This window comes from Anolis carolinensis, chromosome 4 (assembly GCF_035594765.1).
Source record: "Anolis carolinensis isolate JA03-04 chromosome 4, rAnoCar3.1.pri, whole genome shotgun sequence".
Taxonomy (NCBI): Eukaryota; Metazoa; Chordata; class Lepidosauria; order Squamata; family Dactyloidae; genus Anolis; species Anolis carolinensis.
The window spans coordinates 174,204,857-174,231,262 of record NC_085844.1 but is presented as its reverse complement, the minus strand read 5'-3'; the positions used below and the strand labels follow the sequence as shown (position 1 = coordinate 174,231,262).

The 26,406-nt window shown below is 42.6% G+C and overlaps 1 long non-coding RNA gene across 1 annotated transcript in view; it reads left to right on the top strand.

Annotated features, from left to right (window-relative positions):
- LOC134298364 (uncharacterized) overlaps positions 1–26,406 on the top strand; it is a 41,596-nt gene that overhangs the window by 2,828 nt on the left and 12,362 nt on the right. The gene's annotated exons all lie outside the window — the stretch shown is intronic.

Below are 26,406 nucleotides of genomic sequence, written 5' to 3'. Positions count from 1 at the left end.
ACTCTCCCTGGGTTGGATTCGAACCGGCAATCTTCAGGTCAGCAACCCAACCTTCAAGTCATCAGTCCTGCTGGCACAAGGGTTTAACCCACTGCGCCTCTGGGCTCTCCTGAGCCTACAGATGAGTCCTACCCATAAACCTAGCCATTTCAGATCTTTATTACATTCCAAATGGGACAGATCCCCCGGACAGACATGGATCACAAGTTGAAATTTGACAATTAACATTCAGACTGGAATTTGCTAAGATTATTCTCCCTAAGGACTTGAATTTTTTTAATTCACCTGAACCTCAGTGTTTTCAAAGAAGGCAGTGATGGCAACCTACTCATGAGCAAACAAGTGAAAGACCACATGGAAATTGGTTTAGAAGCAGAAATGCCTGTTCAGCACCTTAACATTTGTGTGTAAGCTACACGTTCTCTACAACTTCTAGAGATGTGCCAGAAGCAAGATTGTCTCCCTGCCTCCAGCCCCCTAATTACACCAGACAGTAGAAGTTGAGCCTTCAGTTTAGAGCCAGCTGGTATAAATCACACCAGCTCTTAGAAACTGCTGCAGGGAGTTTCCTTAACTAATTTGCCAGGAATTGTTTTTCCCCCAGAACAACTTGCTTCTCAGTGCTGTAGTTTGTTACCATGCTTTCTATTCAGCTTCTGGTTTTCTCCTTTCATGTGTCAGATTGAGGCTGATTTGATTGTTAGAAAGAGCAGCTGTAGCTTTGTTAGCCACAAGGGTAAAGTAAACAAAAAATCTATTTTTTGGTGATACTCGTCTTTAGACAACTAAACAGGCACAAGAAATGTTGTTGCGGGATCTTCAGAGCACTTCTTCAACCAAAATATTACCCAGATCAGCCAGTGGGAAGGAAATGAAGAGCTGGTTTTCAAATAACGTTGTTGAATATTGTTATCTTGTGAAATAAGGAAGGAGAGTTTGCAGGCTCTCATTGGAACTCATACAGTGATATTAGAATATTCATCTTACTCAGAGCAGGTATGAGGTCACTATGAATAAACTCTGAAAACCTGAGAGAATGCCATCAATTTTGGCTTTTCTGCACCCCCAGTGGATTGCAGAGCCCATTGTGGTTGCCAGTTTGGAAGGACAGAATGGATGTTTCATTGCTTTCAACTGCTTTGAAAAAGAAATAAACTCTTGTTTCAGGATGGGCAAAGTTGGAATGTCCTGATCTGTTCCCAACAAATGAACTTCATTGCTGGGCTGTAGAACAGCTGGTAAATCCCCAGCAGTAACAAGGTCTACCAATCGAAAGGTGGCCATTTCGAAGCCCAGTCGGGGGTGAGCACTCGACCTCAAGCCCAGCTCACTGTTTACCTAAGTAGTTCAAAAACAGTTTATAAGCTGTAAGTAGAGAAATTAGGTACTGCAAATTGTGGGGGAGGTATTTTCTGACACCATAAATAACAAGACCAGAAATGCGGTGACCGAAAGGAAGGTGGAAGGAGGAATTTCTGATGGCTCTTTGTCATAGAGAATGAAGCAACAGCACACACTGTGACTGAATCTGAGCGCAACATCAAGGCACCAAAAAAAAAACCCCCAAAAAAACTGGACTTCAAGACTACATACCTCCTTCTGTTTGTCTTATTCTGTTCTGACCTGTCTCCAAATGGCATTGAATGTTTACCATATATGTGTACTGTGATCCATCCTGAGTCCCCTTGGGGAGATAGGGCAGAATATAAAGTATTATTATTATTATTATTATTATTATTATTATTATTATTAATAATAATAATAATAATAATAATAATAATAATAATAATAATAATAATGCTGTTTAAATCATTTTTAATCCCAGTCTTTCCCAAACTCTGATTTTCCAGCTGTTTTGGACTTTAGCTCCCAGAATCCCTAATCACTGGCCAAAGCAACTGAGGCTTCTGACAGTTAAACCCTAAAACACCTGGAGAACTAGAGTTTGAGAATCACTGGCTTATACAATTCCTACTTCTGCCATGCCAAAAAAAATGGGCAAAAGATTTGATCGGTACAGAAAAATCTTGAGAGTCTCAAGGGTCAGATATGGCCCACATGGTACACAATCTCCACTTCTGCCTACCTCTTGTTTGCAACAGGAAAATCAAACATATTTTTCACCATTTTGTAAATAACAACAGCCCTTGAAAGTTCATAAATGCTTCCATCTTCTCAAAACTTCAAAGGCTTCTTTGCTTATATAGTAACTAGGCAGTTCTTATGTTCACAAATAATGTGAGCTAAATAATGCTGGATTAATTAAATAAAGGCAAGAAGCAGACAAATTGCGTAGCTTTCTCTAGTGACTGGAGAGGATAAACCCTTTGAAAGTTCTAGTTTCCGGTGGCACAAAATGCCCTTCCTATAGTGCAGAGTCTAACGACCTCATCACATTGACGTTAGGATTCACCACGCATCATGGTGAATCCATGGGGTCCAGGCAGGGTGTGACAAGAACCCATTGCTCCATAACCCACATTGCCTAAATTACCTCTGCCCCCATCCCATGGGTGGAAGCGTTGCCACCTGGCTTCCTTCCATTACTCCAAAGGCAACACGGGAAGCCACTGTTGCGGTGTATGCCGCTTGCTCTCCCTTTTCACAATGGAGCCTGGCTGGAAATAGGTATGCATCATGTAATGGGCTCCGTGGTGAAAGGGAGAGCAGGCGGCATACGATGGGCAAATTGCCCAATCTGATGAGGTTGTTGCAAGTACTCAACATTCACTACATTACCATCATCCAGAAATATGAAAACTAGCTCTTCAAAGTAAAAAAAAGTGGCAAATAAATAGTTGTAACTAATTCCTTGTTTAAATAACTAAGATATAACTAAATGTATTGCAATTATAAATTAACAAGGAATAATATTATTCCTTTTGTGTGTAAATGTAACTTTTAAAGGTATGGGCTGGGATCCTGTAATACACTTACGTACTATGTAACACCAAAATACAGTGCTATATGATCAATCCTGGAAAACCCTCCACCCCAATCCTCACTTATCAGGCTGCTGAGATCAGTGGGGATTCCTTTCCCTGTCACTCAGGAATCAGAGGGCTGAGATTATCACTCCTTCCCATGAGCAATGTTCAACACATAAGCAGAAACTTGTTGCAATTCCCCTCTCATACAAGAGGTAATTTATGCAAAAGGAGTTTGGTGGCTCCAAAGTAACAAGGAAACAGACCCTCATCACACAGTGGCTTCTTCCCAGTAAATTTAGACATGTGGACTTCTAAGGCCTCTTTATAGTTTCTAAAGGACAAACTACTTAGGGATCATTAATATGTAATACGTACTGATGTATAACTCCAGGTTATGTATTTGTAGCTGTGATACAAGATTCTAACTATAGTTACTACTATTTGTCCAAGATGTGTCTTCACTAAATGATGGAGGAGTAATGTGACATGGTCAAGTGCTATACTTTGTGCTGCAAAATGAAGAATATCTTGAAAAAGCAATGAAAATCACATTTTTATTACTTGTGCACAATAAGTGTTGGAATCACAGATGCCTTAAAGGGCCAGACTTAAAAGTGTCTTCAAAACAGAATTTATTGAAACAAAAGGAAAAGGATGCAGGGATACTTAAATGCAGTTCCACTGGTCAAAAACTCAAAAACCCAAACCAGACCTGGTTCAAAATGGTAAACAGAAATGTAATCCAGATCAACTGAATGCAAAAAGCAACAAGTCAAACAAAGTGCTCTAAGGCAAAACAAAAAGGCACAGTACACAAATAGTTAACAGAGGGAGTTGTAAGAAGAGAAGCGTTGTCAAAGTCCAAGGTCGAAGCAGGAGGAATCCAAAGCAACGTTGCTCCAGTGTCTGCAGAAGCAGCATCTCCAGCCAAACTGGTTCAGGTCCAAACTGCAGATCCGAGTCCAACACTGAACATGAAACAGGCAGCAGCAAGACTACAAGAAACTTTCCCAATACCCAGCATATGAACGCACATCAACACCTTGCCTTCTGCAAAGACCCCTCACCCCTGAACCCACTTTCACGTGAATTCCTTTGACTTTCCCTCCAATTCCTCCATCTCCTGTCAAGACTTAGATCCCCCCAAGAATCAGTTGGATCCCCTGATTGCCAGTTTTCACTCCCAGAGAACCCCATAAAGGTATCACTAGTTGTTGGTGCCTCACAAATAGCTTACACTTCTCCATGGTGTCTCCTTCTTCTCCTTCACTCATTGACCCATCATCCCCAGAGAATCCCTCAAATGACTCTTCATCTGTAGGTGCTGTAAGCAGGGCCGTAGCCAGAAAAAAATTTCGGGAGGGGTTTTGAAAATTTCGGGGGGGGGGGGGTTTAACCCCTAGCACACACCCCTCCCCGCTACAAACCTGTCAATATCTGCTTGAGATAGTGCCTGGAGGGACTCTTAATGTTTTGTGTCTCATAGACTTAGCATGGGGATTTGGTTAACCAGTTAAAATTCATGAGTAAACCAGGGTTTTTTTATAACCTGAAAATTTTTTTGGGGGGGGGGGTTGAACCCCTAAAACTACCCCCTCGCTACAGGCCTGGCTGTAAATATGTCCCGAATTCTCTTTCTCTGCTGCTCATCATCAGATTCCTGCTCCCGAGTAACCCCTTTCCCCCTTCTGACACCCATACTACTGTCTACAACATTATCATCTCCAGATAATCCCTCAAACGACTCCTCATCTGTAGAAGCTGTAAGTATGTCCCGGATCTTCTTTCTCTGCTGCTCATCATCGGATTCCTGACCCCGAGTAACCCTTTTTCCCCTTCTGGCACCCATACTACTGTTTGTAACATTACTCACAGGCTCTACTACAACAATAAGTGTTTAAAAATGCAAGTATAACAGTATGTAACTGCTTTCAGTTCCTTTGAACAAGAAATGTAGTTAATTATTTTTAGCAGGTAACTTTCTAAGCATATGCAGTTCCAAGTTGTAGAAAACATGGATCCTGCCAAGCTAACCATCCCTTGTTCTCAAAGGGAGTTGGAATTCCATACAGAGTTCAAAAGGGGGCCTCAGAATTGTGTGATTATGGAAAGAATTTTACATCATGCTTTTGCCCATATGTGCGTGAGCCAAGGTTTCTATTGTTTTCTGGTTTATTTTCAGAATCCTGTTCCTCCCAAGGCAATTAAACGTACAAATCTGTTATTTGTTAATGCAAAGGCTGAGTGCTTAAATATGCAGAAAAATGAAAACTCACAAGGTTGTGGTTTTTATTCACTCACACTGCCACGTTGCACATTTTATAAGAAGGTTTCTAAATTAACAGTCACGAGAGTAGCCTTTTAGTAAAAGTATTGGTCTGCCATGATGATCAGAGCTGATGGGAGTTGGAGTCACACACATTTGGAAATCACCAGACTGGGGAAGGCTGCCTGGTATGAGGCCCAAGGCAGAGGTGGCATCCAAAGTATAGTTGGTAGACAGAGCCATAGCAGTTGTGATGGCAACTGGGCTAGGTTTCAAAGCATTTCAACAACAGGGTTTGGAGTTAGATTCAAAATGGTGACAAAATTAACTAAGAGCCTGGCTCAGGTGTTTCAATGCTCATTTCAATCAACATGCGAGTAACTCTAGCTGGTAGCTACCATGTCAATGAAGCATGAGTCTCTTTTGGAGAGTACAGAATGTTGAATAGTGCCTTTAAATTCCAGTGTGAAACCTGGATAGATTAATCATCCCACTAACTCGGAAGATACTAGCTTCCATCATTGCTTTCCTTATGTGGAAGGTGACAGGTCAGGAAGGAGACATTGCAGTAAGACCCTACACAAGCAAAGTCATGATTTTCCAGCATTTTTACTTCAGGATGAGAAAGTGATAATGGGAGAAGCCTACCCAAGGTTCAGGCACAAGCCGAGCCAGGAGTAGTTACAACGCCCTTCTTGAAAGAGGCCTACCTTACTCCTCACACAACTGAGGATCTAATACAGCAGCAGCTTCACCTAGTTTCACAGCTGCAAGGAGAATCGACTGAGGGTTGCTCCTTTTTGGAAGTAAAACTTTCTGCTCTCTCAAATGACCTGCAGACAATCAAGAAATATCTACAGGAAAGCACGGGGCTCCTGAGCACTTTGGCAAAAATAATTAAAGTTGAGGTGCTAGAAGGCCGGAGTAACAGTGATGCTCCTAAAGCGTCGATGGCTTCAAACACTTCAGTCACCACTGGACAGGGTACAGCTACTCCTCGCCTCAGGGACATAAAAACAATACCAACAAAAGTGGATAAAACCAAGCTCTCTACAGACACAGACATCCACAAGGACATGGCAAAAGGTATAAATACTAAAAAGGAGGCGAAACAAAAAAACACAAGTACTCAGCCTAGACAATCTAGGAACTACAAACGAGGCCTAAAGAAATTATTTGCACTAATCCCATCCTCAAAACCCACTGCAATGAGTAGGAGGAAAAGTAAAAAAAGTACCTCGAAACTAAGAAACAGCGCCACTGGACAAGGCAAAGTAGACAGCTCCAGACCAGCAAATCCAGGGTTCCAAAAGATCGACATGGCAACACAAACCCACTGGATTAACCAGGAAATCAACGGGAAGGGGGAGAAGGATAATATGTCCCCGGAAAAGACAGAGACAGCTGACGGATCCAAATTACCAATGACAAAACAGCAAAACTGTGAACAAATTTTCAATGGCAAAGGACATCTTATTGAAAACTGGAATTTGGTTCTTGACCCAAACAAGCTGGTGTTTATCAAAGTCCCCAAACCAGGAAAGCTGGCCGGTGTGGAAGATTGCAAAACTCATGTGCTAGGGCTTTTGGAAAAAGTCTTACCAGGGGGGCTGTTTCTTTCTGACATAGATACGGTTGAATATTTAGATAATGATCAAAAGCATGTAGATGTTATAGTCTCCCTAGTTGACCCTAATATAGCCAAATTTGTTATAAGAACCAGAGACCTTTTTCTAAAACAAGGCATGGTCATTTCAAGATTTTTTAAACAGGTTCCTATTCAAAAGGTCCCAGATGACACAATGTCAGCAGAGGTACAGAAATCAGATATGAAGGAAGGAAATGAACAGAGGTTGTATCTCCATAAAGCCCAAGCAGTCCAATCCGCAAATGGTGAGGATGACACTCAAGGTCAGGGTTATCTGTTTAGTGCTGAGGAACAGTCTCTGATTGCATCCTTCGCAGATCTACCAGGGAAGGAGCAAATCCAAATCATAGAAAGGCTCGAGGCACTAAGTTGTCTTTTGAAGAAAATTAATACAAAATGCCAGTACTCAAATGAAGAAGGTCTTAAGGAAACAATTGAGCAGCAGAGACCAGTTCCAGTTAGCACAAATTGGTTAGAGATGAGATTTTTATATCCTGAGGAAAAAGATGAGACCATCACTAAACACTTCCCACTGTCCCCAAAGATCAATATTATGAAAACCCAAACTACTAACCCCTGTGTTTACACTGATAATTCCTTTATCATACATTCAGGTGAAACATCCCTAGATAATGAAGTAGTGGGCAAGGGGTCAAACGTGGAAATAGCATGAAAGCTACACAGCCACTCGGGGTTCCAGGAGCCTTCCCATCCAAAGATCATCCCCAGGAACATAGCCATGAATGACATAAAGATCCTAGAATCATAGAATCATAGAATCATAGAATAGTAGAGTTGGAAGAGACCTCAAGGGCCATCTAGTCCAACCCCCCGCTAAGAAGCAGGAAATCGCATTCAAAGCACCCCCGACAGATGGCCATCCAGCCTCTGCTTAAAAGCCTCCAAAGAAGGAGCCTCCACCACGGCCCGGGGGAGAGAGTTCCACTGCCGAACAGCCCTCACAGTGAGGAAGTTCTTCCTGATGTTCAGGTGGAATCTCCTTTCCTGTAGTTTGAAGCCATTGTTCCGTGTCCTAGTCTGCAGGGCAGCAGAAAATAAGCTTGCTCCCTCCTCCCTATGACTTCCCCTCACATATTTGTACATGGCTATCATGTCTCCTCTCAGCCTTCTCTTCTGCAGGCTAAACATGCCCTGTTGTGGAATGTGGCTGGGGCAGGGGTAAATTCAAATCCTGAAATGGTTAATTTTCTTAATAGCTTTGACTTAATACCTCTACAAGAATCATGGGTGGTTGATGGTGGGGATCAGTTACAGCTGCCTGGCTATGACATTTGGTATAATAATGCCCAAAAAACAAAAAATAAAGGGAGAGCTTCTGGGGGACTAGGGATTTTGTTGAAGACAGAATTAAACTGGAAAGGTACTAAATTATATGAGGAAGATGACTTACCACAAGTTCTAGTTGTGAGATTCAGTTACAGGAATAGTGAACTAATAATGATCAATGTGTATATCCCACCTCTCACATCCCCATATTACAGACCTGAAATATGGGTGCAGTTAGAAGCCATGATTCTAGACATCTCACTCCTTCACCCATTTGCCGTAATTATTATGTTGGGGGATTTTAACGCCAGACTAGGCCCTTCACCTGTGGCCTTTGCGTCCTCTATAGGCCTACCCAGCGGGATACCCTGTTGGTCTTCCTGCGACACAAAGACCAATGCAGCAGGTGCAAAACTTTTATCACTAATCAGCAAATGCAGCCTGCTAATCCTAGGGGGCAACGGTCCTGACTTCAAATACCCCTACACATACCATGGGACACACACGAGTAGTGTACTTGATTTCATCTGCGTCTCTGTTGGAAAAGACGATCTCTTCTCACAAATTGAAGTTCTCCCCAGAGCTGATAGTGATCATCAACCAGTCAGTGTTAAGATCAAGGTACCATCAGACCTTAGATCTACTAATGAGCTAGATCACTGGATCACAAACAACACCGAGGTACGACTAAGCAAAAGAATCAGGTGGCATAAGGTCAATACCGATGCGATAAACAAGTCCCTTAATTCCATAGACTTTGCACATTGGTCAGCCACAATTCAAGCCCCCTCATCCCATTGGATGGCAGTTAACTCAGCATTCGAGAATATATGTGTCAGGACCCAGACTGCGGAGCACCAATAAAGTCCAAAGTTGTAATCCAATAACCGAAACACACACTTTGCCAAGCAAAGTGAGGGGAGATGACAAGGTCCTTTAGTCCATGGAACTTGATGCAAGGCTGGAGAGCAAATTAGATTCTTGGCAAACAAGGCTTGATTCAAGGCAACAAAACGAGGAACAAGAACAGGGTCCGTGGCGAAAATCCGTGGCGAGGGCCGGGGAACAAGGCAGGGCTGGGACGAGAGCAAGGTCCTGGAAACTGGAGTAGCGTAGTCCACACACAATCTACTCCCGAAGCTGACGAATTGACTCCGCAAGGATTCCTTTGTGGGCAAACACCTATATAGGATCTTGTTTTCCCGCCAAAGAACACTTTCTCTGGGGAACAAGAAACGAAACCTATTCTGTGTCCAGATGCAGGACTCCTTAAACTTTCCCAAGGGAACAGACTTAATCATCTAATTGTCTGGCAGCAATCCGGGCACTCCTGCGAGTCGCCTCCCGAGAGCTTCTATCTTGATTATAATAAAGGCAGCGAGAAAATGGGGGAGATTTCTGCTCAAGGTTTGTTTGGCTGACTTCTTGTGGGCAAACATCTTGCAGCTGCAAGGGCTCCAAATCCGGCAGAAACGGTGGGAAACCCAAGTTTTCCTCTTAATCTGTCACAACAGTACTAGGAACGGGACTACATGGCCCATGAGTCATCACAATATGTGACCAACTAAAAAACCATTTAACTGAGAATGCTACCCCATTAATTACCAAAAGAAATAAAGCGGACTGGTTTGATACTGATTGCCAATCCATTAGGAAAAGACTTAAAAGCCTAATGAGAAAGGTGCAGGGGTCTCAGTCTAAGACTGAACATAACAATATGTTAGAACTGAGAAGGAAATATAAGCAAACCATTAGAGCGAAAAAGAAAAACCACTCAATTTCCATCTGGAAGGAGTTAGAACTCGCAGCTAAAGGGAGGAACACAGTCCTTGTTCCGTCCCCCAGGACGATGGTTTGCCTTACCTATTGGTCGTTTGTTTGTTTTCCCTCCTTTACATTTTGTTTGAGCCTCTGGCTGCAAAGGCCTAGGAAAGGTGGCTTGGAATCTGCAAGAGCTGGCTGCAGTTTTCTTTGCAGTGATTGGTCAAAGAGTGCAACATCTTAGGACCGCCCTTTTTACCAGGGTCTAGTCTCCATTTTAGAGCTTCATTCTGGCTATAGTCTTCCAACGTGCTGGAGCTGTGCAAAGCTAACTGGGACAAATCATCCTCAAAACCAGGCCAATCTAAGCCTATCCAAATTAGATAAGTATTGAATTATATTGATCTGGAATAGGAAATCTAGTTAGAGGAGCAAAGTTATTCCATCGCTTCTAGAACTAATCTTTGCTGTAAAGATAGGGAAGGAAAGAGTTTCTCCTTCTAATATAGGCAGCGTGATTAGGGTATAGTGGTTTTATAATCACTTTTGCCTTCTGGAACCAGGGATAATTCTGCAACTAAAACCTATGGAAATTTGTTTCATTTTCTGCAACTTTAAGATCTGTGCCAGGTTTACAACCTTGTATGAATAAACATCCTTTTTTGAAGTTATCCAGACTCAGTCGTTCAATATCTATAGGACAGCTTATAGGGATTTGCAGTTCGCCCGGATAAAGGACAGCACGTTTCAGTTTTATAGTTTTTTATTGTCCGGCGGACGGCACAGTTTTGAGGTCGATCAGCGGTTTTTCCGCTTCAGCTAGCTTGCACGGCTTTATAGTTTTTTATAGTTTAGGAAGTTTTAGTATAGGCTGCGGCTTTTCCGCCTGAGCTCAGTCTGCATACCTAAAGACTCTACCAGCGTCTGAGGCAGTGGAGCCCGCTCTCAGACCTGAAGGAGTCAAATAGTGGGGCTCTATTTCCTTGCTATTTGGCTCGCGTGTGCGCACGTAGCCCAGTGGCTTTCTGGGTTTGCACAGGCTGTGCAGTTCCCAGCAACGTCCAGGGCTCCCTCGGCGGTAGACCTCGAGCCGCGGAGCACCAGCGACAGTTCTTTGGCTGGCTCTGAGGCGTGGAGCCCACCAGAACCAGGCTAGAACCTGGACAGGCCTGGCAACGCTGCTGTGAGTTCGGCCGGAGCACTCAACCGGCTTTGACAGCCTCTTCATCAGGAGTTCGGCCAGAGCACTCGGCCGGCTTTGACCTGCCTCATGGTCCGGCGGTGGTGACCTGCCTCATCGTCCTGCGGTGGTGACCTGCCTCATCGTCCTGCGGCGGTGACCTGCCTCATCGTCCTGCGGTGGTGACCTGCCTCATCGTCCTGCGGTGGTGACCTGCCTCATCGTCCTGCGGTGGTGACCTGCCTCATCGTCCTGCGGTGGTGACCTGCTTCATCGACCTGCGGTGGTGACCTCCCTTCACAGCGGGGAGGAGGCGTCTCTTCTCTCCTCCTTTCCAAAGCCAGCCTCGGTGCTCCTTCGGCGGCAGGCCTCGAGCCGCAGAGCACGAGGTGCTTGAAAATTTGGCGAAGTCGCCATTTTGGCAGTTTACGTCACTCGGGCAAGGGAGGTATCAAGTGGCAAGTTGCTGTCAGTTGGCATTTTGCAGCTTGCCCACCAAAGTCTGGCGCCAAAGGTCACAATCTTTGTAAAGTATAGTTACTTAGTGATATATATTGCTATGGTTAAGTGCTGTGCATTGTATTATATATTGCATTTGCTTTTATTGTAAATTTACTTGCAGGTATATTGCATTTGCCTTTGTTGTAAATTTACTTGCTATTAAGAATATATAATGTCTATGCAATTTCAAGATGATACAAATGGTATATCTCCTTCTGAGGCTGAAATTAGGAATGAAAGGCCCCAAAGGATAAAGCACCCTTCAGCCAAGATGCTAGCCCATCTAATAGATGAAAAGGAGCTCCTCCATGTGAGGTTAGGTTCGGCATGGGAGCGCATTGTAACATTAATGGGCAGAATAGAGAGCTTGGGTATTACAAGGGTGCCATCCATATTACAGACAGACCTTGAAGAGACCTTCGGTCTTTGGAGGGGTTTGGTGTCTAAGATAGTCCAGGTCCTCGAGCGCATTAACGCCAAGGATTCAGAGTTAGAAATAGTGAGTGTTTTAGCTGACACTAATGAGAAAGAAAATAGGGTGAGGGCAATCCTAGCTTCCTTATGCAGCCATGAGACCAATCTTTTAAAATCACCTGCTGTGGCACTTAGTCTTAAGTCCAACCGCTCTAGCCAGGTATCTAAACTAAGGGAGCGTGCATCGTCTAAACACAGCCACTCTAGCAAGTCTTCTGCTGCTGGGAGTGCCATCTCTTCCCTAGCTGCCTTGCACATTAAGGAGGCTGCACGTCTGGAGCTGCAGAGTAAAGTGGCGGGGGCGGAGGCTGATGCTAAGGCAGCTGATCTCACCCTTCCCTTTAAAGAAGAAGAGCAACGACTGCAAATAGAACAGGCCCATAGACGAAGCGAAATGCAAATAGAACAGGCCCATAGACAAAGCGAAATGCAAATAGAACAGGCTCGTATAGAGATGCTTAGAATAAAGATGGATGCCGCAGCCAAAAGGGTAAGGGCTGAGACTTTGGCCAAAGCCCTAATTGAGCCACTCACAGAAGAAAATGTAAGCCAGTTACCAATACAGGACCCTTCTGCCAAAGTGTTTGCGCACCTTGGCAGCATGTACAGCCAGTTTTCGGATGAGGAACAGGGAGACTTCTCTCCTTACCCAGAGCAGGGCCCCAAAGTCACTTTTGAGTTTCCTGCAGAGCAGAGCGTCATAGCGGGGAGCTCACCCTTGCTCGAGCTACCTGTGCCTCCTGCTAAAACCCTAGGTCAGTCAATCAGGGCCTCAAGGCCGAGCGCTAGTTGGCCCCTACAGACAGCTGCACAGGGAACCATCGATTCGTCAGTGGTCGATGTCATCCCTCCAAGAGGCCAAAGGTTGACGCAAGGTACACGGTGGGAGTCCACTCCACAACAGCAAACTCCTCAATTGTTCCCTTCGACGCCAGAGTCCCAGCTTGTCTCCATCATCAGAAGCCCCAGAAGAGATCTTAAGGACAAGGGTGTCGAAAAGTTTTTGGACATGCCTGAGGAATTTCTTCTCTGGAAGGCCACCTTCCAGAGAGCAATCAGAGACTTAAAGTTATTGCCTGAGGAAGAACTGACTCTTCTGGCTGCATGGTTGGGCCCAGCCTCATCCTCACAAGTTAAGAAGATCTACGCAGCCCACGTAGCCGATCCCGACAAAGCCCTGGAAAAGGCCTGGGCCAGGTTGCAGCAGAGGTATGGGGCCAGCACAGAGATTGAAGCATCTCTTATGGACAAGCTCCAAAGGTTCCCAGCTTTAAAACTCAAAGACTTCAAACTCTTGTGGGACCTCAGCGATCTCCTTGCGGAATTAGAGTCGGCCAAGGAGAATCCAGAACTGCCCGGTTTGAAGTGCCTCGATCAGCACCTGTCCCAGAGGCAGATCTTGACCAAGCTGCCCTTCACTTTGCAAGAACGCTGGGGACAGGAGGTCTTCAACTACAAGGAGGCCCACTCCCAGGCATACCCTCCATTTTCTCATTTGGTCCAGTTCATCACCAGGGCGGCCAGAGAAAGGAATGATCCACAGACGGGCCTCCCCACCTTATACCAAGGAACCCAGCCAGAGAAGGCACCTGAAGTGGACAAGAAACCACCTAGAGAGGCCAAAAGACCGGTTAGTGTTAAGGCTGTTGAAACTCAGCACAGGGCCAACGAATCCAAGTCAGAGGTGAAGGAGGTGCTCTGCCCCATTCACCAAAAGCCTCACAGTTTGGCCAACTGCCGGGAATTTGGCAAGAAGCCTTATAAAGAAAGACAACAGATTGTACAGAAGCTGGGCATATGTTTTAGGTGCTGTGGAGCAACTCTTCACTTTGCATCCAACTGCAAAGAGGACGTCAAATGCGCAAGGTGTAACAGCCTTAAGCATTGCACCGCGATGCACAACTCTGACGCTGTCTCCCGCGCCAAAGGGGACACGTCTTCCAAAGAAGGGTCATCTACTGAAGCCACCAACATGCAGGCCACGTCACGGATGCAGGAGGATGCTCCATCGGTCGCCTGTACTGAACTATGCTCTGACGTGCACCAGTTCAGAGTCTGCCATCCCATCTGCCTAGCAGATGTATATCCAGCCAGAAGCCCTTGGCTTAGAAAGAGACTCTATGTGGCCCTGGATTCACAGAGCGACGCCTCCCTGGCTACTCCAGAGTTCTTCCGCATGTTTGACCTTAAAACCAAGATGGTCGATTACACCATGACTACATGTGCAGGAAAAAAGAAGTTGCAGGGTCGCATAGCATCTGGCTTTGTTGTCTCCTCTTGCGACCAGAAGAGACAGTTCAGGTTGCCAGACCTGATTGAGTGTTCCTCCATCCCTCGGAACAAAAAACAAATTGTAACTAGAGAAGTTGTGGAGGCTCATCCACATTTGCGACGGTTAAAGAATGCTATACCAGCCTTTCGGCCAGATGTGGACATTGCCCTTTTGCTTGGCTCGGACTGCCCGAGCTTGTTCTGTGTGAACGACCAAGTTAAAGGACCTCCAGGTGCACCTATCGCGCAACAATTGCCATTAGGCTGGACAGTCATAGGCCCAGTGTGCATAAACAAGATGCACCCACCATCGTCGTTGGACTCCAATCAAGCACAGGTGCTTAAAGGTGGACGTCCTACACTTGTGCGCAGTTGCCTAAGTCACATCTCAGTCTACTGCCAAGCAATAACTCCAGAGTATTCCTCCATCTTCAAAGTCTCTGAGAGAGACGAAGCCACAGCGCTCTCGAAAGATGAGCAAAGGTTTTCGGACATTATGAATGCTCAAGTCTCACGAAGTGCAGAGGTGAAAGCCTGCAAATCAACCACAGAAATCAAGATGGGCCAAAGATCTTGCCTGGAACCACACCGTTTTGAACGTTTTTCGGAGTGGCACAGTCTTCTTAGAGCAGTTGCTAGGCTTATACATCGCTTAGTCTGCAAAGATAGTCAGCCTTTGCAAGTTCAGGACATGCTGAAGGCTAAGGGAGTAATACTCAGGTCAGTTCAGAGGCATGAGTTTAGTCAAGAAACAGCCAGGTTAGAACAAGGGCTTAACACCCCCAGCCGGAGTTTCTTGCGTGAGCTGAACACATTTCTGGATAAAGAGGGCATTTTAAGAGTGGGTGAGAGGTTAGCTAAGGCTAAACTCAAAGTGTGTATAAAGAACCCTATCATTGTACCCCCCAATAGCCATATTGCTTTGTTGTTGGTTCGTCACTACCATGAGAAAACCCATCATCAAGGTAGAACTCTGACTGAGGCGACCCTTAGAAATGAAGGCCTGTGGGTGGTAAATGCTAAAAGTTTGGTCAGCAGTGTTATTTTTAAGTGTGTCAAATGTCGGCGACTCAGACGTAACTGTCAGAGTCAGCTGATGGCTGAGTTACCTCAGGACAGGACTTTGACAGACCCCCCCTTTTCCCATGTGGGAATCCATGTGTTTGGTCCTTGGGAGGTTGTCACTAGGAAAACCAGGGGTGGTGTTGTAAATAACAAAAGATGGGCGGGTTTGTTTACTTGTTTGTCAAAACGAACTGTCTATCTAGAGGTTGCAGAGGGAATGGACACTTCATCATTCATAAATGCCTTGAAAAAGTTTATAGCCCTCAGAGGGCCAATTAAGTCAATTTAGTCAGACTGTGGCACCAATTTCGCATGTGCAGACCTTAGCCAACCACTTCTGGAAGAGGTGGAAGGCCGAATACTTAAGCCAGCTTCCAACCAGAAGACTCTGGCAAACCCAAAGGACAATGCCAAGGTGGGAAACCTTGTGTTGCCAAAGGACAAAGACTTGCCCCGCTATGCCTGGCCTATGGGCATTATACTAAAGACCTTTCCTTGCCCTGACGGTAAGGTTAGAAAAGTTCAAGTAAAGACTCATAGTAAGGACAAAATGTCTGTCCTGGACAGACCAATTAGTGACCTCGTGTTGCTTATTGGAGATGTTTAAAGTTCTAGTGTTTGTATTGTTGTGTATACAAAGGTGTTTGTATGTTTTTGATTGGTAAATTCCCACATCCTGGGAATTTAGCGGGGAGTGTTCCGTCCCCCAGGACGATGGTTTGCCTTACCTATTGGTCGTTTGTTTGTTTTCCCTCCTTTACATTTTGTTTGAGCCTCTGGCTGCAAAGGCCTAGGAAAGGTGGCTTGGAATCTGCAAGAGCTGGCTGCAGTTTTCTTTGCAGTGATAGAGTGCAACATCTTAGGACCGCCCTTTTTACCAGGGTCTAGTCTCCATTTTAGAGCTTCATTCTGGCTATAGTCTTCCAACGTGCTGGAGCTGTGCAAAGCTAACTGGGACAAATCATCCTCAAAACCAGGCCAATCTAAGCCTATCCAAATTAGATAAGTATTGAATTATATTGATCTGGAATAGGAAATCTAGTTAGAGGAGCAAAGTTATTCCATCGCTTCTAGAACTAATCTTTGCTGTAAAGATAGGGAAGGAAAGAGTTTCTCCTTCTAATATAGGCAGCGTGATTAGGGTATAGTGGTTTTATAATCACTTTTGCCTTCTGGAACCAGGGATAATTCTGCAACTAAAACCTATGGAAATTTGTTTCATTTTCTGCAACTTTAAGATCTGTGCCAGGTTTACAACCTTGTATGAATAAACATCCTTTTTTGAAGTTATCCAGACTCAGTCGTTCAATATCTATAGGACAGCTTATAGGGATTTGCAGTTCGCCCGGATAAAGGACAGCACGTTTCAGTTTTATAGTTTTTTATTGTCCGGCGGACGGCACAGTCCTCTTCTGGAACTCAGTAACTGGACTTCTCAAAGAAAGGAAATATGCATTTGATGCCCCTATTCCTGCAGCAAACTGGGAGAACTACTACTCAGAACTGTTTGCCCCTTCACCCCTTCCAAAGAAATATATTACTCCTAATACAGAAAGCCCCGAGAATCTGCCAGACTGGACCCCGACTACTGCACAAGAAATAAAGGGTATAATCAAAAGCCTTAACAACAATAAAGCCCCCGGAGAAGACTTTTTACCACCAGAGTTATTTAAATCCAACCCTGACTGGTGGGCCCCCTTAATAGCAGGTCTATGTAATCACATAAATAACACTGCCAATATTCCTACAGGTTGGAAATTGGCAATAATTATCCCTATTTACAAAAAAGGGTGTAAAAAAGATCCAAAAAACTATAGACCTATCAGCCTAATAGATGGCCAAAATCTACTCTAAAGTGCTTCTTTCTAAATTAGAACTTTGGGAATATGAAAATAAAATCCTGCCAGAAGAACAAGCCGGCTTCAGATCAGGAAGATCCACCATGGATAACTGTTTTGTCATAAACCACCTAATATATAAACATCTAAAAAAAAGAGCAGACTTTATGTTGCTTTCATTGACTTAAAAGCAGCCTTTGACAGTATCAACAAAGAGCTCCTATGGCAAAAATTAACAGTACATGGAATAGACCGTAGACTACTACTCCTGGTCAAAAGTTTATACTCCAATAACCATATCCAGGTTAGAATGGGAATCAGCGGTGCCTTGACAAAGAAAATAGATTCTTGCAAAGGTGTAAGACAAGGATGTTTATTGGCCCCTTTACTTTTCAACCTTTATATCAATGACCTGCCAGAGCACCTCAGCAGCCCCGAGGTCCACATGCCTAAAATAGGTAACAGACACATAAATACCCTTCTATACGCGGATGATATGGTTTTGATGTCTAGTACTCAAATAGGATTACGAAGACTATTGATTAAACTTAACACGTACGCCCACAAAAACGAGCTGACAATAAACAAATCCAAGTCAAAAATCATGGTTTTTGGAAAGCACCCATCTAGACACAAATGGGTCCTAGATGCAGAGTGCATAGAACAGGTGAGCTCTTTTACATACCTAGGCTTAGTATACTCAGAAACTGGCTCTTGGCTGGCACACTCCCAATCTTGCGCGATCAAAACTAGGGCACGCTCAAATACACTGGCAAGATTGCTAACCCACAGATATCCTGGCTCTTTAACTCCAATAATCAAAGTTTATAAAGCAAAAATCCTCCCCATAATATTATATGGAGCAGAAATCTGGGGCCTAACCAGATTACCAATATTGGAACAAACACAATCAAAAATTTTAAGACAGATCCTTGGCGTTGACACTAAGACCACCGCTGCTGCAGTCAGAGCAGAGTTAGAAATATATTCTATTGAAGGACTTGCCAAAATCAGGGCCTTTAATTACTGGGCTAAAATAAAAAATCTCGAAAATAACAGACTCCCAAAATTGTGCTTCTTAGAACAATCTAATGGCCAAAACCAGGATTCATGGGCAGAACAACTAACTAGGTATCTTCACATCTGTGGATTACAAATTACTTCCTTAGGCCAGAATAGGGAGGCTGAAAGAAGGACAGTAACCCAAAGGATCCTAGATATTGAAGCCCAGAAAGACATAGCCATCCTGTCAAACACAGGATCTCTGAAGTGGTTAGGACGTTTTAAACATAATTTCCAGCGGGCGTTATACCTAAAAGCAGATATGCCACGACATCTAAGAATCGTGTTCACCAGGGCAAGATTCGAACAAAGGGAGTCCATGGAGAGACATGGCAGATTCAACCACATCCCATATGGAGAAAGATTATGCATTTGTGGCGCCCCTGAAGTCGAAAATTTGAACCACACTTTGCATAATTGTAACTTATACGAAAAAGAAAGGAAACAATACTTATGGCCTTTTATTTGTAATAAAACAAGCTGGGACATAGCAGCCAAAACTACATTTTTATTGGCCGGTTATAACCCCATTGTGACAACAAAAGTGGCCCTGTATTTGCTTAAAACTGCTAAAAGGAGATCGGAGTACATAGATCAGATTGGGGTGCAGTGTAGGGGTGATGAGGATAGTTGATGCATACATCTATGGCTAAGCTACTTTGGCACCAAGCTGGCAAATACCTGTATATTTTTATTTTATTTTAAGTGTACCAGATGTATGTTGTATTTCATGTTTGTATTGTCTGTGCTTGATAAGGCCAACTGGCTAATCAATAAATTGTTGTTGTTGATAATGGGAAGGAGTCAACTTTGTTGCTCCCATATTCCCATGTTGAGTCAAAGTGCTGTCTGAATAGAGGATTGTCTCAGTAGACTTGTATTCTGTACACTGATGCAATTCTATCAGGAACATTAGGACCTAGGATATTTCCCTGAAACTTGAACATTACAGAGCCTGACAAAATTTATTTTTGAATTATAGCTGCCAGCATTCTCAGCCAACATAGCTGGTATCCATGCTGTCTGGAGGATCCAGAAATATGTAATCAAAAATGTAGTTTGGCCAATTTTTGACTCGTGCAGGACACCATAAGACATCTATACTGCCATACAATGCACTTTCAGAATGCAGTTTAAATGCATTAAACAACATGGCCCACATAATCCAGTTAAATGTAGTTTAACTGCATTCTCAAACTGCATTATATGGCAGTGTATATGGGGCCTATGTCAGGCAGTTTGATCTTGCTGTAAAAATAGATTGTATTGAATCAGTGTATTGGCTCTCAGTGAACCTGAGTGACCAAACAGATACAGCCACCAAAGTAGCAGAGCCAAGACACACCAGCGTAAAAATGCCAGCACTTTCTGATTAGTGGGGAAGATTACATTATCTGCCAAGGTTTTCAGCTTTCCCTCTGATTTTAGCTACAATCCACTCAGTAGTTAGGGTGGGGACTGGAATTTTCAAACAATTGTTATGAACTATTCCTGTTGTAATGCAAAATATTTAGGAGGGGGCTTGTTTTGTGTTTTCTGGGCAGTATTTAGGAGTGACTTGGTCTTGAGAACAGGCTTTTTAAACTAATTAGATTTATAGAATGTCTCCAGCTGGTAGAAACCTAAACTGAAATAACTGGTTGTGTGGATGTGGTTCAAGACAGCTGCCTGCGTTTTTGCACAGTCCTGGGGGGAGAACTGCTTTGGAGACTATAATTATGAATGTCGACAGTTGGTTATTTACACCTACATTGCTGGATTTTACCACCTCTTATTAAAATGTAGCGTCTCTTTCTTCTCTCTAGTCTACACAACTGCCAGTTGATGCTTGAGCCTTATCATCTGATTACACTGATAGTTGAACCTGTATCCACCTTACAACTACAACTCTCAGGCTGCATCTACACCAGCCACTTAATCCCAGGACCAGTCAGAAATATTATCTTCTGGACTGGACCCAGGGTGACTGTGATGATGATCTCACACACACTAAGCAGAATCCTTTGCAGTGCCCTGTTACTATACAGCCAAGTTAAGACCACATCAATACTGCTGGGTATCGCCTTATCCTCAGTGTTGCCTGTGCCACTCTCATTGGCCAAGGAACTCCTGGTGAGTGCCTGGCAATCACCTTTCATGTCTGCTCAGGTCATAATAGGGCGCCAATACAATCATGCAGGTGCCCCATTCTAATCTCAGCAGACATGATCAGTAATAGCCAGGCACTTTCGGGGAGCTCCTTAGCAGGCAGGGAATTGTGATGGTGACATGGGATGCCTCTTCCACTTCTCCTGTGTTGATCAACTTAGGGAAGATGAAATGGCACCAGTGGTGGCAGTGTACATCTGGACAATGGAGCAAACCAAAACAGACCTTTTCTATGTGTTGTTGAAGGTTTTCATGGCTGGAATCACTGGGTTGCTGTGAGTTTTTTGGGCTGTATGGCCATGTTCCAGCAGTATTCTCTCCTGATGTTTCACCTGCATCTATGGCAGGCATCTCCAAAGGTTTTTTCAAACCTCTGATGATGCCTGCCATAGATGATGGTGAAACATCAGGAAAGAATGCTAGTGAAACATGGCCATACAGCCCAAAAAGCTCACAGCAACCCAGACCTCTTCTAGTTATCCAGATGGCGCAAAGCCTGAGAATACTCGGAATTTGCACAAACTCTGGAGTATCCCAACTTTGCTTAAACTCTATCAAAGTTTGATTAACGGCTAAAAGCACTATATAATTACTGGAAATGTTGTATAGACTGCCAACTTTGAATTCAAGGTGTGTGCAGGGTTTAACAAAAAGGTGTGTGCAGGGTTAAAAAAAAAAAGACAAGCTTTCTGTTTCTATGCGGCCAGATAATGCAATTTGAAACTACATTATATGACAGTGTTGGTGGGACATTAAATAGTCTGGTACCACATTTAAATAATGTATTCCTTCGTATGTTTTCAGTGCATTTCAAAGAATATGACATTCTTTGTTGCTAATGTCAGATACTTCTGGCAGGGACTCAAGTAAATTACCATGGGCTACCTTCTAATGGTTCGTAAACAGTCTTGTTCCCACCTGACATTTTACTATTTTACAAAGGTCACTAAATTGCAAAAGCTGTTTGTTTTGACTCTGTGATGATCAATTTCCAGGAATAAAAATAATACAGCCAAAAAAAAATCTTATTTTAATATCTCCTTCCACTGTGAAAGCACTGAGAATAACCACAGTTTCCGGATGAAAAAGGAAACAGCGTTTTCCTTGACTGTTATAAATATTACTTCCTTGCTTAGATGTTTCTCAGTAATAGAAACAGAAGACAAAATATTCCCAGCCATAAAGTTTATTAGCTTGGGGAAATCTTAAGCTAAAAACAGAGAAGACACAATTTGTCTTTTACTTCAGAAATAAAAATGTTTTTGACCTGTCCAGCAGTTTAAATAAAATGAGCACTATAAGGACAACATTAGTTAACATATGCATAACAAGGATACAGAAAAGAGTATCCTTGTTATATACATAATTAGGTTATTACCCAGCGTACAACACAGTTGCATTGGAGGACCATAGGAATCATCTCTAGAAATGTGTTAGGTCCTCCAAACTAACTGTTCTGTAAATTCTGCGGGAAAGCATATCAAAGCATCACCTGGGGGACCTAGTGAATTCCTAAAAAGACATTTTTCCCCGAGTACAGGTAAGTGAAACTATGGATTTGGGTTTCACAATTCTGGGGGTGATTATATCTCTGCAACCACAAACTGCCCACAAATGAAACTTATAGCACTTGAAAGAGTGGGGTGTAGAATTTAAAATTATTACAGCTAGATGCCTCTCCCAGCACACAAGCAGCCCTCAAGCCTCAGTCATTTACAAGATGGTGAACTCACAGCATAAGGCATTTTGTATTCTCTTCTTTCAAATCAAACTCTATCAAAAACAGTCCCATTCCCTTCTGCTGTCAGGGAAGACCTGTCAATAGTCCCTGATCACATCATGGCCCATGGATTTATCTGTGCAGATAATTACCCTCAGGCATTTCGGTGTCTGCATACCAGCACAGAAGTAACATAAGGGAATAGGATTGTTTGGCTTTCCTTCTATCTCCCTTTTCCTTTCCAAGTGAAAAGAGAGAGAAAAACTTTTTAAATTATTTTAAACTAAACTCTGAAGAAATTGTGAAGTTCCTTTCCTATAAGGAAATTCATTCAATGGACTTACTTAGCAACAAAGCACTGCATTTGTGAAATTACCAAAGCGTGATAAGAAGGGAGACCATCCTGATAAATTCCTGGGATTGGTGATTGCGTAATTGCTGCAGAAGGGTGGCTTCATTCATTAAAGTCCTGGGATGTAGGATCTTGGCCCATGTCTTTAAATGATTTGCCTTAATATGTTATGTCATTGTTATTTCCCTTGTCTACCTTTTTCTGGCAGAAAAGAGCATGCAAAACAAACAAACATTATTTGTCTTTACTACTTTCACAGTACTTTATTGAAAAGCTGAAACAGCCTAAACGTTCATTGTACGTTTGCAAATGGAAAGAATAGTACACAGGATTTTTTTTCTTTAAGAGTGGAACTATTTTTAGTAATACAGTAGTCTCACTTATCCAAGCTAAACAGGCCGGCAGAACCTTGGATAAGCGAATATGTTGGATAATAAGGAGGGATTAAGGAAAAGCCTATTAAACATCAAATTAGGTTATGATTTTACAAATTAAGCACCAAAATATTATGTTATACAACAAATTTGACAGAAAAAAGTAGTTCAATATGCAGTAATGTTATGTTGTAATTACTGTATTTACGAATTAAGCACCAAAATATCACGATATATTGAAAACATTGACTACAAAAATGCATTGGATAATCTAGAACCTTGGATAAGTGAGACTCTACTGTAGTTCTATTCGGGATATTCCTGGATTTAAAATAGATAAAATGCATGGATAAAGATAACTCATCTCTCTCTTCCCTCACTCCATGAAATTAATTTTACTTGAAAAACCAATCCTCCCTAAAATACATAACTCCCTTTCTGTCTTATTTTTACTGGTCATTTTATTTATTCTCTTGAGACAAGGGTTTCAACTCTGTAAGCATCTCAGATTAACGTGTGTTTTCTAGCATTTCAGGATAAGATTCCAAGCAGAATGGATGGAGTCCCATATGTTTTTCATTAATTGCCAAATACTTTGTGAAACCCAGGTGATAGTATATTTTGCAATGCCATGTTTCATAAAGGAAAGAGGTCACGGTATAGACGTATGTCTCATGAAGTGGGGAGATCTGCCATCTAGGCTTATTGTAAATGGTACATCAATGCATCAGAAAACTAGAAACATGGTACAACAACAACAGCATTTTAGTGCTTTCAGGAGAAACACCGAATCTTGGTTCTGTTAGCTCAGAAGCATTTTTCCCTAAATACCAAACAAGAGTACATAATGTTCAGAACATTTTTAATGAACAATATCTTACATCATTTTAACTTATTCCAAGAAAGTGCTCTATTTGCTACATTACCTCATTTGACAGAAAAATCTTCTCCAGTCCTTTAAAATGCAGCTTTACTCATGACATTTGAAACCTCTTGATCCTTCATATGATCAAGTTTGTTTTCCACAAGAAAAATCAATAAGGGCAGCTCTACATCAATAAATGGCAAGTAGTAATGCTATTTCAGGCAATTGATGCTGAGGGAGGGAAGCCAGAACCCTTAGTCATATGGCCTACTTGCTTGCTATACCAGAAATGTGTGGTCCTATTGACAGCGCTGAACTACCAGTATAATGGCTTCTCCCACATTGAAATGGTGGTGGGACTCTGTCCTTTCCTTTGTCTGAGAACTTACCTTGAACCCAATCTTACAAACTACAGGGCATTTCGTATTAATACTAGTGTTTTGCTATTCATGCATGTAACTCAGACCACTCAAGACTTGTCTGCTACAGAGCTATAGAAGCAGTTTGATCTCAGAGATACCACCAGAGATACATTGTGTCCAACTCTGGAGGTTGGTGCTCATCTCTATTTTTAAATGTCGGTGTTGTCTGTAGGTATCTCCAAGGTCATGTGGCTGGCATGACTGCATACAGTGCCGTTACCTTACCGCTGGAGCGGTACCTATTGATCTATTCACATTTGCATGTTTCCAAACTGGTAAGTTGGCAGAAGCTGGGACTAACAGCAGGAGCTCACCCCACTCCCTAGATTTGAACCGCCAACGTTTCAGTCAGCAAGTTCAGCAGCTCAGTGGTTTAATAATAATAATATAATAATGACTTTATTTTTATATCCCGCCTCCATCTCCCCAGAGGGACTTGGGGCAGCTTACATGGGGAACATGCCCAATTCAACAGCAATTAAAACCAATCATAGATTAAAACATAACTTGATAAAATAAATAAGATTTTAAAAAGACAATAACTAATGGAAAAGACATTAAAAGAACATCCGCGACAATAAGAAGGGAAGTGAATTGAAATAAGCTGACTGACGATGAATCTTTTTTTCTTTTTAGATATAAGAAGTAAACATCAAATACCACTACTTTGAAGAAAGGAAGTTACCAATAGGGTTTTCTCTCTCTCTTTTTTCTTTTTTTCTTTGCTCTCTAATTCTCTTTTTTTCCTACTTTCCTACACCCAAAATGTTCTCCTACTTTTTATGTAAAGGAATTTTTTTATTTCAATAAAAATATTTTTAAAAAACAAAAAAACAGAAGACAATAACATAACATGAAACAGCATTATCAACCAACAATCTATCCCGTAATGAGCCATATCCTGTAATTTAACCCGTGACGCCATCAGGGGCTCCACAGAGGAATATATATATATATACACACACACACACACACACACACATATATATTTACAACTATTGGGGATATTCACATCAGATCTGGCACTGGTAGCAGTAATTCCCCATCTCATTTCATTGGGAGTGGAAGTGGATATGGAAAGAAATCTTACTTCTAGTCCACCCACATTTTCAACAACTGAACACATGAAAGTGAGCATCCCATCACCACTGACATACAAACCCTACCCATAGTGAATATGGCTTATGATGGGACATAAGACTTGAGGCTTTATCAGTATATCTTCGTGTCTCCATGAGCACAAGCCTTGTGATGCTAGACACATTCAAAATGTATACCTTTGATATAACCGCAATTTAATGAAAAGAAACATTCTTTATCCACCATTCAATGGATAGAAGATATAACTGTCTATGCCAGAACATGTATTACCTTTAATTATTTTGGACATATTGTCAACCTATATTAATGTCTAAGCCTAACTCATGATTACATCCAGTGTGTTTTTCTGCCTTTGTTGTTGCTCTTGCTGCTGTTCTAAGTCTCTGATTCGCAAATCCAGACTGAGCGGCTTAGAATTTGGCAGGCATTCTGCCAGTGTACTTGTGGTTTTTCTGAAAAACTGGCACAGGGTGAGTATAGAATTGCTCTATATGGCAGCAGCCCCAAGCACACTTAGAAGTGGGTAAACCTCAATGAGCTGAGTTGGACTTACTTCTTTTCAAAAAATATGCTTAGGATTAAACTGAAAGTCAGTGTATCTGAAATGGTATCTAAAAATTCATGCTGGGTGGTTTGTATTCTTGCTTAGTCACTTTTGCTTTCCCTTTTATCCTTTTTCCATGTTCCTCCCTTCTCTGTTGAAATTATTTTAAGTTTATTAGCATGGGGACGTTTTCTTCTATAAGAGCATAAAGACTTTATCATATCAATCCACTATTCTGCTACTGTTGGGTTAACGTAGATCGTGGATACACACCAAGTTGAGTACCATTGATGTCGTACTTCCCTTCAGTAGAGCAATTGTATTGATTCACTATTACCTACAAAGCCCTATACTGTTCGGGTCCAACCTATCTTCGCAACTACATCTCCCCCTATGAACCAGTGCAGGCTTTAAGATATGCCAGGGAGGCTCTTCTATCAGTCCACCTCCATCTCAAGTGCAGTTGGTGGGGATGAGAGAGAGGGCCTTCTCAGTGGTGGCCCCCCGACTTTGGAACACCCTCTCCAGGGAACATAGGCAAATCCCCACACTACAGAGATGGAGATGGGGTATAAATAAAAGACTATTATTATGAGG